Below are 15145 nucleotides of genomic sequence, written 5' to 3'. Positions count from 1 at the left end.
GGCGCCCAGAACTGGACGCAGTACTCCAGCTGCGGCCTGACCAGTGCCGCATAGAGGGGGAGGATCACCTCCCTGGACCTGCTCTAGATGCTTTAGAGGAAGAAACCCAGCAGTGAATACTTCTGTAGTAAACAGCTCAGAAAGGGTGTTTCCTACTACCCTCCATCAGTTAGTGACTGACTTTTGTGCCAGAGTTTGAGCATTTAGATCTGTTTTACAAGTGATACCAGCTCTAAGTTCAAATGCTCTTACATGCCAGATAAGTATCTGATCTCATCTTATTATTTTGTTCTGTTCATAAATAGTTCAAAAGGGTTAATGTTAAATAGTTGTTTCACCATCCGTTAAATGGACTCAGCAACCATCTAGACAAACAGGTCCATAAACCAGAGTTCATAAGCAGCCTGTGATCGTCTACAATGAGGGAGCCAACCTGCAACATGGGTGCCACAAGTGGCATAGGAGAGAGGGGCTGGATAGTACAGCAGTGAATAGGACAGGAAGCAGAAGGCAGAGCAGGAGATCAGATAGGTAGCAGAAATCAGAGCAGCAGAGCAGGCAAAGGAAAGGGATTGGAGTGACACTTGGGGAAAGTGCAGGGCTAATTTGTAGCTTTCAACATATTTGTATCTGTAACATGCTGACCATGTCTACAACAGGTTTATGCCTTCTCCTAAGCACTTGCTACACTGAAGCAAGATTTTGTAGTTATCAATAACCACTTTAGACTTTGAGTCTTAATATAAAGCTTGATCACTTGTCTACTTTTGCCTTGAATGCTGCTAAACTTTTGGCTTCCTCACCTTGGGCAGAAGTTGCCTCTAGAGTTGCATAGAGTTTTGTTATCCCTTATATAGGAGAGTGAGTGAGCTGTTTTGCTGTATTGGGTAGGAAGAGCAGATGACAGAGCTGAAGGGGGTCTCAGCAGTGAGATCTTTCTTACCCTGCACTGGTAGACTATAATGAGAGTATGTCCACATAGGAGTTTGACTAAATCTGGTTTTAAAGTGGCTGGAATTTTAAATCAGTGAAATGTCTCTATGTAGAGAGGAGAGGCCCAGTCACTGAAGGCCACCCATGTCAGACCCCAGCCTTAACCTTCCAGAAGCTCAAATCTCATGGAAAACCACCCATTCCTTCTCTACATCCCATCACTATATCCCTAGTAATCAAAGTGTTTTCCCTTTGCTCCCACAAATACCCAGCATGTTATGTTGCTACTGCAAATGTCACTGCTGCTTAGCTTTCTTCATCTATGTATCTGATGGTGGCTTACAGAAGATGGGGAAATGTATCATTACCTTTGTTTTACAGATTGGGAGGGGAACTGAGAGAAAGGGGAGGAGCTGGGGATGACTTGCTAAGGTCACACAACAAATGGTTAGCTAAGTCAGCCATAGAGCACAGTTGACTGGGTTATGCTACCCTCTGCTTATTCCAGCCTTCCTCTTGACTCCTATTCCCAATCCATCAGTGATACCCCCTCATGCTGTGGTAAAGGTGCCAGTGCCCCAGTTCCTTGAACACCTTGCTCGCTCTTGTAGTTGTAGCTGAGAAGCACTGAACCAGGTCACCACTGCAAACAAGTGCATTTCTTCCTTACAGGAGCAGATGCGGTTAGTGGGCATGACTGTCTTGTTATGGTAGCTTGAAGGTTGGAATATGTTTGCTCTGCAAGCAAGGTTCTTTGGGTAAATCCAATATCTTTTATTAGACCAACTCAAATAGTTGGAAAAATTCTTTTTAGCAAGCTTTCAGGCACAAACACCCCTTGTCAGGCTGAGGAAGCATCTGCAGATGGTCTGTGCTCTTCCTGGATGGACTGGTAAAGCAGACTCGTAAAGCATCTAGAGACCAGTACATATGCAAGAAAGCCAGTCAGTGAAAATGTAAATTGTGGTGGTCAGTAGGTGAGAGATGGGAGGAGATGAATGTAGCTGTAGTCAAAGGATGGGGAGACAGGAGGAAGTGGGGGGGGAAGGGAATGAGAATTGCTGGTAAAACGTGGAGAGTTTACCTGGGGAGTCTTGCTCTGCAGGAGAACTTGTGCTATCCTGAGCCATTGGGAGAACTAGAAATAAATCTGGTTTGAAATTGCTAGTCCTGTCAGTCATTGCTGTGGCTGGTTGTAGATTTTAATCTTGGGTTACAGCCCAGTACTGCATTTTCCACGGGTTTGGAATAGAAAGATGCTGTGTTTGGTATTAGGAGAGAGATGTATTTGGACAGGTGGCAGATACTCTGGGTACTCATGCCCCTTCCACTTTTGCTCACCAAACCTTTTGCCACTGTGATGACAACTTTTCAGGATGCATGTGTCATTTTTGAACTAGAGAACATCTTGGTTGCAGCAGAGCAGCCTGCTTGGATTATCGGTGGGACAGACCTGCAGAGAAGCCAGTGGGTCATACTGTGTTATTCTGGGAGATGGGAGGAGAGCAACTTGGGATCGGAAAATCTATCCTTAGCTTTGGTGTATAGCTTAGTGACCGTATCTCTCAAGCAACTCTTCTGGAGTCATGAATCAGTTGTTGTAATCAGCAGTACTCTATGCAATGTTTTTGAAGCCAGCAATGCATCAGTTTATGGAGTTGACCCTGGCTTCTGTTGGACTTGAGCTGGTTTAGAAAGCATCTCCATCAGCAGTCCCAGGATCCGGGGGTGATGAGGGAAGTTAGGAATGAGAGAGGTGCTCACAGCCAGGCTGCTGTTCTTGACTTTTAATGAGAGATTGATTGCAAATGTGCATGCTGCTTTCTGCATTGTGCATTTCCTTGGGACATGTTGTACCAATATGTGGCAAATCTTTTACAATGTTTGCTGTACTGTTCTTTAAGCCTCTGGGATGAATCTTGTTGTGAGGTATTTTGTGTGTGATTGATCTGGTGGACTGCACTGGTGAAGGGCTGGGATGTATATCAGGTTTAAATGTCAAGCAATAGCTCTGAATCATTGGTTGCCACGTAAGTGGCTGGTGCAGCTTGCTTAGTGGTTTTTGGTACTTGAAAAAACCTTTAGGGAAATGGTAGCAACTCATTTTCTTAAAAGTAAAGAGATAGCAAGTGCTAAAAGCAAATGTTCTCAACGTTATTTGTGTTACCGTTATGTTTAATAGGAAAAACAACTGGTAACAATAAGCATCTGTGTTTTTTCTAAACTGTCCAGAAAGGTGCAACATGGAAAGCTTACACAGAAACCAAAAAATAAAGGACTGTAGATGGCTCCAGAAGCTGCTGCCTGAGGTGCCTTTTATTCTCCTTTTCCTTCCAGCCTCTTCTCAATCATGTGGTGTGAAGCTGCACATAGGTAGTGTCCTGGCAGCATTTGACCCTGAAGTTCCTTGAGTTGCTCACCTCCCAGGAAACTGATGATCATCCCAGATGCTGAACAGGCTTCCAGCTGCAGAGATTCATTGGAGGAGCAGGGGCTTTGCAGGGTTCTTTGTGCTTGATCACGAGCTGGCAGAGGGACACACACTGTCAGAGACATTTATATTTGTTACAGAAGTCAGCCCTGAATAAAGAGTCTGAACAGTCCTGGGTCTGCACTGGGCCTTGCATCCATTTTATATCCATTGTCAGTGCGTGCTCCATGAGGTCCCAATCCCACCATTCTTCAGTGCTTGTTTATTCCTTAAATTTTGTTCAAGGTTCTCTGCTCTAAGTTCTCAGAATCAAAGAAATGTAGGACTGGAAGGGATCTCAGGAGGTCTCCTAGTCATCTTTATCTATGCCATCCTAGAGAGATGTTCATCTATTTTTAAAACGGCATGAACAATCCTCTTGCACATCTACCGAGCACATTGCTCAGAAACTTCAAGAACACCCTAAATTACCTCAAGTATGACAGGAGGATAAGGGCACTGTCCATGTCTTGCTGTCCTCATGTCTGCTGCATCTTCTTGCATTCAGTGCTGTCTTTTTTTTGTACCTGTGTAAAGATCTTGTCTGCAGCCCTCTTTCCTTTTCCTCTTTGCAGCAACATGCATGTGCTCGGGTTCTCGGGAAGGATGATTGGCTTTCGGATCTCAAAGCGTCTACAAAGGGAGTGAAGGAGAGCCCATTTGATATTTAATATTTTTAGCAGTGTAAGCACTGCATTCTCCCTACATTAGTTCCCCAGTGGCAAGGCCGCAGTTCGCAATTTGTATCATTTTTGGTATGCCAGCCTTCTTTGTAAGCCTGTTTCTGGAGAGGGCCAGTGTAAACTAGCAAGATAGAAACTGAGTGCATCTTGGTAAGTTCACAGGACAGTTCTTTTTGTATTAATTAAAAAAAAAAAGAATGAGTAAATTAAAGTACTGGGTGGGGTAGGATTCATTACAAAGTGGCTGTTGTCAGCGTTGGTTCCCTAATCTCTGTGGAGATGCGCAAGACATCAAGGGCTTTAACACACTGGAAGTCAGCGTAAAGAGGGGTGGCCAGTGAAGGAGTTCCCTCAGGCTGAGAGGAGATTTTTTAAGAGTATGATGACAGCATCAGCAAGTGGAGAGTGTAATGATTTACAGAGGTACGTTAACTTAACAGACCAGATTGAATTTCTTCTGCATGACAAATTTGCAACTGTCTTATTCCAGAAGTAGGGAAAAACCTGGAAGAACATTGAGAGAGTCTGAAATTAGCACTGTTTGAAAGATGACAAGAGAGACTGCTTGAGCCCTACTTCCAGGTTGTTGCTGGATTCATTAGTGTGTATGTGAAGGAGCTGTATGTGCTCAAAATCACTTTCTTCAGAGAGAAAAGGCGACCCTGGTACATCTACCTCGAAAAGGGGCAAGGTATAGGCAGCAGAAGGCTGGGGATAAGGGGGCTCAGGCCCACCCCCAGAATGGGGGGCAGCAGGTAGGGCTGCAAGCCAACCCATCCATGGGCTCCAGGTGGCTGCAGCAGAAGTAGGGAGGGGCACGCATGCAGCCTCACAGCTCTGCATGTGGATCACTGGCTGCCCAGCACAACAGGCAAGTAGCAGTCTATTCTGTGAAGGGGAAGCGGTATGGGGGGGGGAGGGAGGGAGCGGAGTACAGGCAGGATCAGGGGCTGTGGCGAATGGGTCTCTGGCTGGGCAGGGTGGTGGGATGATTGGAGCCCATCCAGGAGCAAGGGGGGGCTCCCGCTGCTGTGCGTGCCCCGGCGGAGGCCCCAGGGGCACATGCCTCCTCCACCTCTGAGCCTGCCCCAGAGTGTACACAGCGGGCTCCGATCATCCCACCACCTGGCCTGGGCAGGGCCCCATTCACCCCTACCCCTCTCCCTCCTTCCCTCCCTCACCTCGATCTGCCCCCCCACCTCTTCCACCAAAGACTGTCCTGCTGGGGGGGGGGCGGGCCTTGCGCTCAGCACCCCCCAAGGTTTTGCTCTCTCTGCCTAAGGGGCAAGAAAAAGCCAAATTAATTTCTGGTGACTAACACTGAGAATAGTTGATCAGCAAAAGGACTGTACAGCTTGCAGGCAAAATCAAAGCTCTGTTTTTGTGTTTCGAAAAGGGGGTTCATAAAACTACTCATAGTTAGAATTAGAAAAGGCAGTGGTGAAATGTATATTTAACTTTTTTTATGCTGCTTGGCAGCCATCTTGGGCCAGGTGGTGCTAGGAGGGAAGGCTGTGGTTAAGAGAGGAAGAAAGTTGAGCTGCTCTGTAAGTCCATTATGTGGCTTCCACCCTTAATGGTGGCCATGTACACCACCAAATCGTCCCTCACCATGAATTCATTGGTCCTCGACCAGGAAATCTTTCTCCCTTTATACTTGAAGGGCTCATAAAACCACAACAAACTTGGTATGGGCATGCTTCCAGAGCTGAAGCTTCAGTTTCTCTCCTTCTGTCTTCACTGGGACATCCAGAGGTTAACTGAAAACAGGTTCTTGAAGGATTTTCCCCAGTGGAACAACTTGCTGCGAAGGGTACTCTGGGCTTGAAATGTGTTAATCATGGATCCACCTCCTGGAAGACCTCCTTGAGATTCCCTTCTTGCTTACCCAAGGTCTCCTCTGTTGCAAAGTGGAGTGGTTCAGGGTGGCAGACCGAAAACTGCAGATGATAAGAAAGTAGGGCTGGAAGGAACCTCATGAGATCGTCTAGTCCAGCTCCCTGCTCAAGACAGGATCATTGCTGATTAAACCATCCCAGCCAAGCATTTGTCCAACCTGCTCTTGAAAAATTCCGGGGTTGGAGATTCGTCAACTTCTCTAGGTAACCTGTTTCAATGCTTAACCATCCTCATGTTCAGAAAGTCCTTCCTTGTTTCCCATTTAAATTTCCTCTGCTGCAGTTTGAGGCCATTTACTCCTATTCCTGTCTACTAAAGCTATCTCCATCCTCTTTGTAATCTTGCTCCCCTTGGTCTTTTCTTCTTTGGACTAAACTAAACATGGAATACATATATTGAATGAAGCACATTGCTGGACCTCACTGATGCCTTTAGCCTTTGATATAGCTGTTTGTCATGCTTGATATGCTCTTGACACTGCTACCTGGGTCCTACAAATCCCCTAATGAGCAAGTTGTCTGTTCATGCTGTTGTGGCTATAATGGAGTGTTGGGCCAAGTGTGTGGTCATTGTCCCAAACCCTCCCCTATCTCCCCCCCCCCCGCCTTCATTTGATTGTGGTCTTGCCAGCCCACATGAGGCCTTGTTTGAACCAGTCCACATGTTTTAGACTGGGAGGGGAGGGAGGCTGATCTGAGATCTTAATTTGATAAACTAAAGCAGTTTTCTGGATGACTGGAAAATAAACTGGGTGTAGAAAGGCAGGGAGAAGGTTAAAGGGACAAGCTTTCCACACCCAAGTTTGACCTTCTAATTCTCTTCCTTGGAAGAAGAGCTTTGGGTTTTCTGCCCCAGGGACAGGATAGATTGCTTCACTACCCCCAGTTCCTGTACATGGCTGGCAGATGTTTCTTATTTTCTGAAGCCAGGCAGCTCCTTCTGCCTGGGAAATCCACAGGGGTGGGGGAGGATCTGTGGGCTACTGGACCGGGAGCAGCTGCCACTGCCAGGCGGAAGTGCTCAGTTAGGCTTTCCTAGACAGCTTTGAACAGGAGCCAGGAGCCCTCTCGTTCTGGGAGAAAATCTGTGAGGTCAGGCAAAACAGCAGCAGTGCCAGCTCCAGGCAAGGGCCGTCTGCTTGGCATGCAGGTCCCATCCTTCCTCTCTTCCCCTGACAGTAATCCTGAATGGCTGTGTATTTAGCATCTTGCTTTTGACGTGCAGCACTTGGCATCATTGTGGGGGCCTTTTACACAGGGATCCGAGTTGGGTAGGGAGGGTGGGCAGGATGAATGTTCAGTGAGATTAATAAAAACTACCAGTCTTTGGGCTCTGGCTTGTCAGTCTTGGCTACATGTACTCCAGGGCACACAGTGTAGTGACAGAGAAGCCAAACTTTCTTAGTGCGTTGTATTAGTCTTTGGTCAGCCTTGTGAGTGCTCCATGTGAGTGACTAATAGGTAACTCCTTGCTTTCTGGCTCCTGGGAATTTTAAGCTGGAAGGGACTACTTGGATCATCTCATCTGCCTGCTTGCATGACAGGCCATCGGGTGATCAGGGCCCATTGTGGCCAGAGTCCCCAGCAGTGCGGTGCAGCCCCAGCCACCTTAGACCTGGTGCTGCCTCTGCTGCTTGTTGCAGGTTCAGCTCAGTGCGACACAGAGCCATGCACCTTTAGGCAGCCCTGGGCCACTCAGGCTGTCACCCAGGGCCCTGCTGCCTTTGGATCTGTGGTGCGTGCAGGGAGAAAGTGCATGGTGGGACTTGGCCCAATACAGCCTGCTTGTATGCCTTTGAACAGAACCGGGACACGCGGCTCCTGTGCAAAGGTGCGCTAGCTGCATGGCCTGGACTGGGTCGGGCTAGCCAGGCACATCTTCCATGAGTCTTAAGCAGCCATGCATCATGGTCTGCTGTAGCCACAGTGCCATGGCCATGCATTGCCACCTGATTCTCATGGAAAATGAGCCCTGCCAGCCTGACCCGGTCTGGACCACGCAGCTAGTATGCCTTTGCACAGGAACTGTGTGTCCCAGAGCTGTGCCTCCTTGTCCTGTGCAAAGGTGCACTAGCAGGCCATGCCAGACCAGGTTGGGTCCTACCCTGTGCTTTGTGGAGGGGCTTGAGCGGGGGCTGCTGCGGGGCTGTCCCCCACCCCGCTCTCCATAGCACTGGCAGTAGCTGCCAGTGCGGCTGTGGCCTGGCTGCAGGCATAGCCAGTGGTGATGCGGCACTGTGTGGCCCGGGTTCTGTACATGCTGAACGGACCCGACTCAGCCCACTAGCGCATGGCTTTCCTGGCTCTGTCCAAACCGGTGCACTAGTGGGTGGGTCTGGGCCGGGCCGGGCTGGGTCCGTTCAGCATGTACAGAGCCCGTGTCAAGCAGTGCCACGCTGCCACCAGCTGTGCCTGCAGCCAGGCCACAGCCGCATTGGCTGCTGCTGCTGGCACCACGGGGGGCATTGGGGGGGCAGGCATGTGGCAGCCCCTGCTCAAGCCCACCCACTGACCAGCACCCCCCCGCCACTCCCCTATACCCTCTGACATTCCCCTGCCACTCCTCACACCTACCCACCTGCACCCATAACACCCCCACATCCCTACTTGCCTGTGACAGCTCCTGGGTCCTGATCCTTGCCACACTTCTGCTTGCCCCAGCATGCTACAGGTTCACGCCCTGCGTGCTGGGGCAGCAGGACCACCATTGAGACGCTTTGGCCAGAAACTAGAGCGTCTCTCTGGAGGACTGTCTCCCAGGTTACCTCAGGGAACCTGCCCCACTTTTTCCCCCCATGTTTTATTTTGATACCCCGATATTCAGGTATCAAATTTTGAGCCCTCGCTGCAAATATGCAGTGTGGAGAACGTTTTTTTGTTCCCAGTGTGCCTCTTGCCGCATCTCTGTGTGGGCTCGTCTGGACCTGCCCTGTGTGTATATTTGAAGACTGTTACTACATCCCTCTCCAATCTTCTCTTCTCTAGTCTAAATAATCCCAATTCTTCCAACCTTCTCTCATAAATCTGATATTTTTTTGTTTTTTTCCAGTGAACTTTTTCTATTTTGTCTATATCTGTCTTAAAGCAAGGTGTCCAAAACTGGACATACTATTCCAGGTGAATCTTCTTCTGCATTGTATGGGTACAGTTGTCCCATTAAGTTACCCATAAAGTGGAAGGATCAGTTGGGCTTGCATTTTTAAAAATCTTTTATGGTGAAAGAACCTTGTGATGGGTTTTGGGTTCTAAAAAGATCCCTTTCAGGTTTGTGGACTTGGAAGATTCCTTGGCTACTGGAGCTAATAAAGGGCTAACCTCACACAAGACTAGAAGCTGAGGATAATTTTTTTGTTAAGGCTGTCTGTCTTGGGTATTTACCCAATTTCCAGTAGTGCCAAAGGAAATGCTGTTACAGATCACATTGCTTTCTTAGGGGAAAGCTGTACCTTGGGTCTCCATAAGAAGTCTTATCTGGTGTCCCTCTCCTGTAGGCCACTTGCAGGCAGCCCTGGTGTTGCTTCCCAAGAGGCAAACCTCTGATTTTGAGACCCTGGCTTCTCTTTATCCCCAGCTTCCCCAGTGATCTGTAGCACCCCTGCCCCGGAGAGCTCCTTCTTTTGGTCAGCTCCCAGGAAGGGGAGGGTGTTTTCTTCTGAGAGGAGTGGTCAGGGAGCCACTGTCCCAAATAGCACGGGAGATAGCTCAGCTCCAGTCTTTATTGTGCCACTGCAATTTCCTCTGTTCTTCCTCAGACTCCAGTCTGTCCTCTCTGGCACTGCACTTCCTCTCCAGCGCTCTGTCACCCTGGAACTTTTCCTCTCAACTCTCCCAGAACCTCACTTTTTTTCTCCTCCAGCACAGTCAGCCACATTTGCCACAAAAACATTGCAAAACTATAAAATTAACCTGAGGACAACACTCATCCAATAAAATTAAGCATAAAGTCATGGGGAATCAATCGTGGAACAGTCTCTATGGCCTGCTACTAGGCCTAAACTGTCATCTACCCGTGGGAAAAAAAGGGCATATAGGCATCCTGTCTATTAAACTGCTTACAAAGCATGCTCACACTGAGCACCCCCCTCCCCCCCCGAGCGTTTCTCCATAAGAGCTGGAGGCTAGAACTCAGCCCATTTAACCCTTTTTATCACAGATACATTGGGGCCAAAAAGATTGTGGTAGACTCCATCTAAAATTCTTCAGTTTTTAGTCTTTTAACCCCTATTTAACCCCGATATTTAATGAATATTTTGGTGAATCTGTACCAATTGGAAGGGAGCGAGCTAAACCTCTGAAGTCTGAGAGTTCACAATATTTAATTTCTGAGTGGCCTGACTGGTTCTCCAGGTGGACCAGACTCAACAGTCCCGATTCTTCTAAGGTAAAACACAAGCAGAAGTCCTGGTTGTGTTTTACATCACTTGCTTTCCCACAGAAAAGGGACTAAAGGCCAGATATTTGAAGTCAGCCTTGCAGCTCATCTGTACCATACTAGTAAGGGAAGACGAGTCTTTTGTGTTGTTTGCTCAGGTTTGGAAGGGGGCTGGGGTGGGAGAGGTGGGTGAGTACAACTGAAGTGCTGGCACCTGGGGACTAAAGGAGTTGGTGTGGAACAATCATGTCTGTTACATGTATGTTTCTTCTTTAGTAGTTTGAACAAATATAATCAATCTGTGTAACTGATGATGTGCAGTGGTGCAGTTGCATCCACTTTCAGATCATGCCATGAGACCAGCAGCTGGGAACTTTTTTAAAGTCCCTGGAGCAGGTTAGAATTTCATCCCATCCCTTCCCTTCCCCCCCCATTCACAGCGGCACTTCCCTTCCATTCCTGTTCCCCTCTTTCCCCATCTGCTACTGTCTCTGGCTGCTGTTTCTGGTGGGGGGAGCTTCAGAACTATCCCTGCCCCATGCCAGCTGGGCTGTTCAGGGAGCCAGGCTCATCCCAGGACAGCAGTGGCAGTGGGCAGGTTTCTCCTCCCTGCCCTGTCCAGGGGAGGAGAAGTTTCTTGGTGTTCCCCTGCCAGTCCAGGAGCAGGAGTAAGGAGTGGGAACTTCTGCTGTTGCTGCTGCCATTGTCCCTTGCTGAGCCTGGTACCCACCATGCAGACTGGCTGGAGCAGGGTAGGAGTAGCTCTGGAGTTCTGCCTGCCCCCAGGGTAGCTGGGGTAGTGACAGCGGCAGGCAGGGAAAACATTTAAGGAAGGGGAGGGGATGTGGCTCTGACCAAGGGGGTGGGGCGGAAGGCAGGAGTGCTCTGAGCTGGGGGTGGGGGTGAGATGCATCTGTGATCTGGGAACTTTAGAAGCGGTCTCTGGGTGCTGTTCCAATGGTGCAGTCTGCCCATCCTGGTAGGGGGCAGAGGGAGAGCTGGGCAGGGGGGGGAGGGTGCAGCCACCCCCCCTCCCACCCCTTGCCCCACAGCACTGGCTGTTGCTTCCTCAACCCTCTTTATAAAATCCTGATTCTTCCCACAATGATGCATATTGTAAAGGAAGAGAGATTTTAGAAGGTGCCTGCATATATTCGCAAAGGGTGCAAACTCCTGGGTAAGCAGTCTCTTATTTTGGTTTAAATGGCTTTTTCTTTTGGTTTTAGTTGACCAAATTAAGCTAAAGTAAAGTTGAATCCATCTGAATTCAGCTGGATTCAACTGGAATAAAGAGTCTGCACATAGCCTTTTGGGCTGAATTAACTAAATTGGTTTAAAAATAACACTTTAGTTATACTGGTGCAACTTTGTATATGGATGAAGCCTTGGAACACATTTTGTTATAAGACTGATTTAATAGGAGAGTGAGTGACTTTTTCTCTAAATGCAACCACTTGTTTATTAGAGAATTTTTAAAATGTGCTATGAAGGGATGAAATGTTGTTTAATAATCCACTCAGTGCACAGCACAAGCTTCCTGGCAATATTAATAGATATGATTGGCATTACGGAAATCCACCCCCACCCCCTCCCAGTCCCACTGTGGCTTCTCCCTCTGTGTGACTCCTGTGACTAGCTGACTTTAGTTTGACAGCCTCCAGCTTCCTCTTGTGATATGGCCATTTAGCGTCTTCCTTCAGGTTGCCAATAAGAAGCCATTTTCCAGTCCTTTGCGGGGAGATGGCTCTGTTCCATTGCCATCATCCCTGAAATTGAGACTGGTGAACCCAGTACATCACCTAACTCGTAGCCTACCCTTTCTTTGCATGCAATGTCAGAAGTGGGACCCAATTCTCATTGCTATCTACTGCTGTCCTGAACAGCGCATACAGTTTGCTAGAACACTCATGTTCTTGCCCAAGCTCTGTAAGTGAACTGTCAGTTGTCTTTCTTCCGTCATATACGTGATACAAAGTGTGTTACCCTAGAGAACCGCGGTTGTTTCACTTGCCATGTGATACTGACCTAGAATCAGTTTCTGCCCTTGCAACAATATGAGCTTGATGTGGTGGCACTGAGTTACTTCTGTGAAGATGGAATGCAGCAGAGAGCAGGATCTGACCTGTGGAATCACACTACCATTTATTCAGAATATTCTTGAATGTACCTTCTGCTCAGCCTCCTGTGAAGAAAGGTTTGAGCTGGATGGTCTGGGGAGAGAGGGCTTTTTTGCGCCTTGATGTCTGATCATAAATTAAGCATCTCCTTCAAATGAGAGTTTAACTGTCAGTACCATTCCTCCCCTTCCCTTGCCAGATTTTCCAAATGCTTGGACTACTTTAGGATTTAGTGTGATGTTTGTAAGGAAAATGCTCAGGGTACTTTAAGTACAGTGTCAGAGAAGAAGGCTGATGTGGTATCATCCTCTCTGTCTTTACTTTGGAGACTCTAAGCTGGTAATGGTGGAACAAAGACTAAAGACTAAAACAGTGGGAAATAGGCAGGTGGACCAATATTCAGTAGGTATGAGTTCCTGAGCAAATGGGGAGAAAAGGCACAGCTCTTCTACTTCAGCTATAGGCTCTTTGGTGCATGGACCCTTTTAGGAGTGAGTGAGTGAGCAAGTGTACAGCAGTTAGCACTATGGGGCCTGCTCTGTTGTTGATTACAGGTTTTATTGCAAATGACTCTGTTGTAGTCATTTGCTTTGAAGTTAATGTGTGTCCTTTTTGACAGTGGTTTCTTCCACTCACTTCAGTAAAAGGCCTTCCTGTGAAGTAGCCTGAATATTAGAATATTTCTAAAGAGAGGAGCTGATTTACACCAGACATGACAGGCTTCATAAGTGTAACTTGTCAGCAAAATCGATGGAGAATCCTATTTCTCCACTGATAGTGAAACTCCAGCTGAAAAACCCTCTTAACTTCTTGAATAGAGCTTTCTTCTACCTTCTTCACACTCCCTCAGAACTCTCCTGCCATTGGTGACGCATAGGCTATGACGTTGGCCATGCACCCCCTGGAAGTACCAGCTGCGAAACCAGGAGTGCAGGTGGAAGCGCACTTGGCTTTGCCACTTGGTCACTGGAGGACCCACCCCCCTAATCTCCCAACCCCTGCCATACCAGAGGGCTGCTGCACCCCTGATTTAGTAGATGCACCCTCTAGTCAGGGTGTGCACAGTTCTAATTTTTCCCATCTCTGGATTGAGCCCCAGCCCCAGGCTGGTGCTTGCATTCCTGACACTGCATTGCTCAGCTGCAGTGGGATAACCAGCTCAGATTTCAGTGGTGTGGGCTAAGCACAGGAGAGGGAGTTCTTGTCATAGCTTTTGTTACTTAATTTCCTCTGCAGTGACCTTGGGCATGCAGCCCAGCTGGTCCCTATAGACATACCTGGTATTATATCTCAAATGCTGCAGCCCCCTAACTCTGAAAGAGCCAGCAACTGAGCTTTGTTAGCCAGTCAATGAGAAGACTGTGGAAGCTGGCAGTGGTGGTGACCAGAAATGGTCTTCCCCTACTTAGACATGCTGCTACCAGTTGGTTCAGGGAGGAGCAGGGAAATTCTAGTTCAATGCTAAATGGATTCTAGTGAGGACATAGAAGTGAAATGTATAGTCCCTGCTTGGCAGGGTGGGGACACAAGGATGGATTTAGTCTTGATTGCCCTCCACAGCATAGCAGAGCTCAGTGTCTCTGTTGACTATTGTCTATAACAAGGGCCTCATTGTTAGACAGCTACCACAGGGCTTTTGCTGACAGGCAGGAACACATAAAAGGCTGTTTTCCAGAACTGAAGCAGAAATAATGGAAAAAGCTGGCTGTGAAAATTGTCCTGGCTCCGGGGGCCGAGTATGTGTGTCCATGTGTGTGTTCTTGGCTAGTGGGCAGAGCCCTCTGGTTGCCATGAAATGTATCTACTACTTTGTGTGGGGTTGGATGGGCACCAAAAGGGTCAGGTCACTACTGAAGTCAAGGGCAAGGGTGTTGCAAGGATGATAGCAGGTCCAAGGAAACACCCTAAAAGCCTGCCCAGTTAGTTTCTCTCCGGGCTGTGCTTGGGAACACCCAAGAGGGACAATTTCTGCTCACAGAAGTGTTCTGCCTCTGCTCCGTTATTGTGACACCCCAGCCCTTGCAGAAGACTGGTATGTGCTGGAGTAGGACAGGTTCTGGAAGGGATCTCAGGAGGTCATCAAGTCCAACCGCCTGTGCAAAGCAGGATCACCATGCCTAAATCATTGCATCCAAGTGTCTTGTGGTCTCCAGCTCCATCACTCGCTGTGATCTTACTGGCTTCTCCCATGTCTGCCACCTACAGCTCTCTAGTTCTGTTGTGGTGACTGTGATCAACACCACCACCTTCTGCAGTGCAGCTTCCATCTGTGGACAATCCTGTGTGCTGGATTGTGCTGGTTCTCAAGAGCAGGGCTGTCTAACTTTTGAGTGGCTGGGGGCTGCATGGGCAACCTCTTTCCAACTACACCTTGCTATGCAGCAAACTATGCTGCCTCAGGGACTGAGGAGGAAGAGCCCAAAGACCTTGACAGTAGCACCAGTTGAAGTGGTCGGGGGAATGGTACTCAAGCAGGAGTCTATGGACTTCATGAGCTGCACTCAGCCAATAGGTCACAAGTTGGACAACCCTGCTCTAGAGGATACTGTTAGGAATAACCTTCACAGCAGTATGACTTCCACTTGTTTGTGGATGCATATTGGCTACTATATGTGGTTCTTCTTTGTCTCCAGACACTGGGTTGATGGGCACTGTTAAAAAGCCCTGGTAGA

The 15145-nt window shown here is 48.2% G+C and overlaps 1 protein-coding gene across 2 annotated transcripts in view; it reads left to right on the top strand.

Moving 5' to 3' along the window:
- HRAS (HRas proto-oncogene, GTPase) overlaps positions 1-15145 on the top strand; it is a 100359-nt gene that overhangs the window by 47836 nt on the left and 37378 nt on the right. The window contains exon 1 of one of the 2 annotated variants that reach the window (XM_019547292.1): positions 4176-4236. The exons of the other annotated variant lie outside the window; for it this stretch is intronic. The gene's annotated coding sequence lies outside the window, so the exon portion shown is untranslated. Of the gene's footprint in view, positions 1-4175; positions 4237-15145 lie in introns of those variants that run through there. 2 annotated transcript variants of the gene reach the window in all.

The sequence above is a fragment of the Crocodylus porosus genome, unplaced genomic scaffold, assembly GCF_001723895.1.
Source record: "Crocodylus porosus isolate Cpor-Errol unplaced genomic scaffold, CroPor_comp1, whole genome shotgun sequence".
In the NCBI taxonomy this organism is placed as follows: domain Eukaryota; kingdom Metazoa; phylum Chordata; order Crocodylia; family Crocodylidae; genus Crocodylus; species Crocodylus porosus.
The sequence above is the reverse complement of the archived record's forward strand: the minus strand, read 5'-3'. Positions and strand labels throughout refer to the sequence as shown.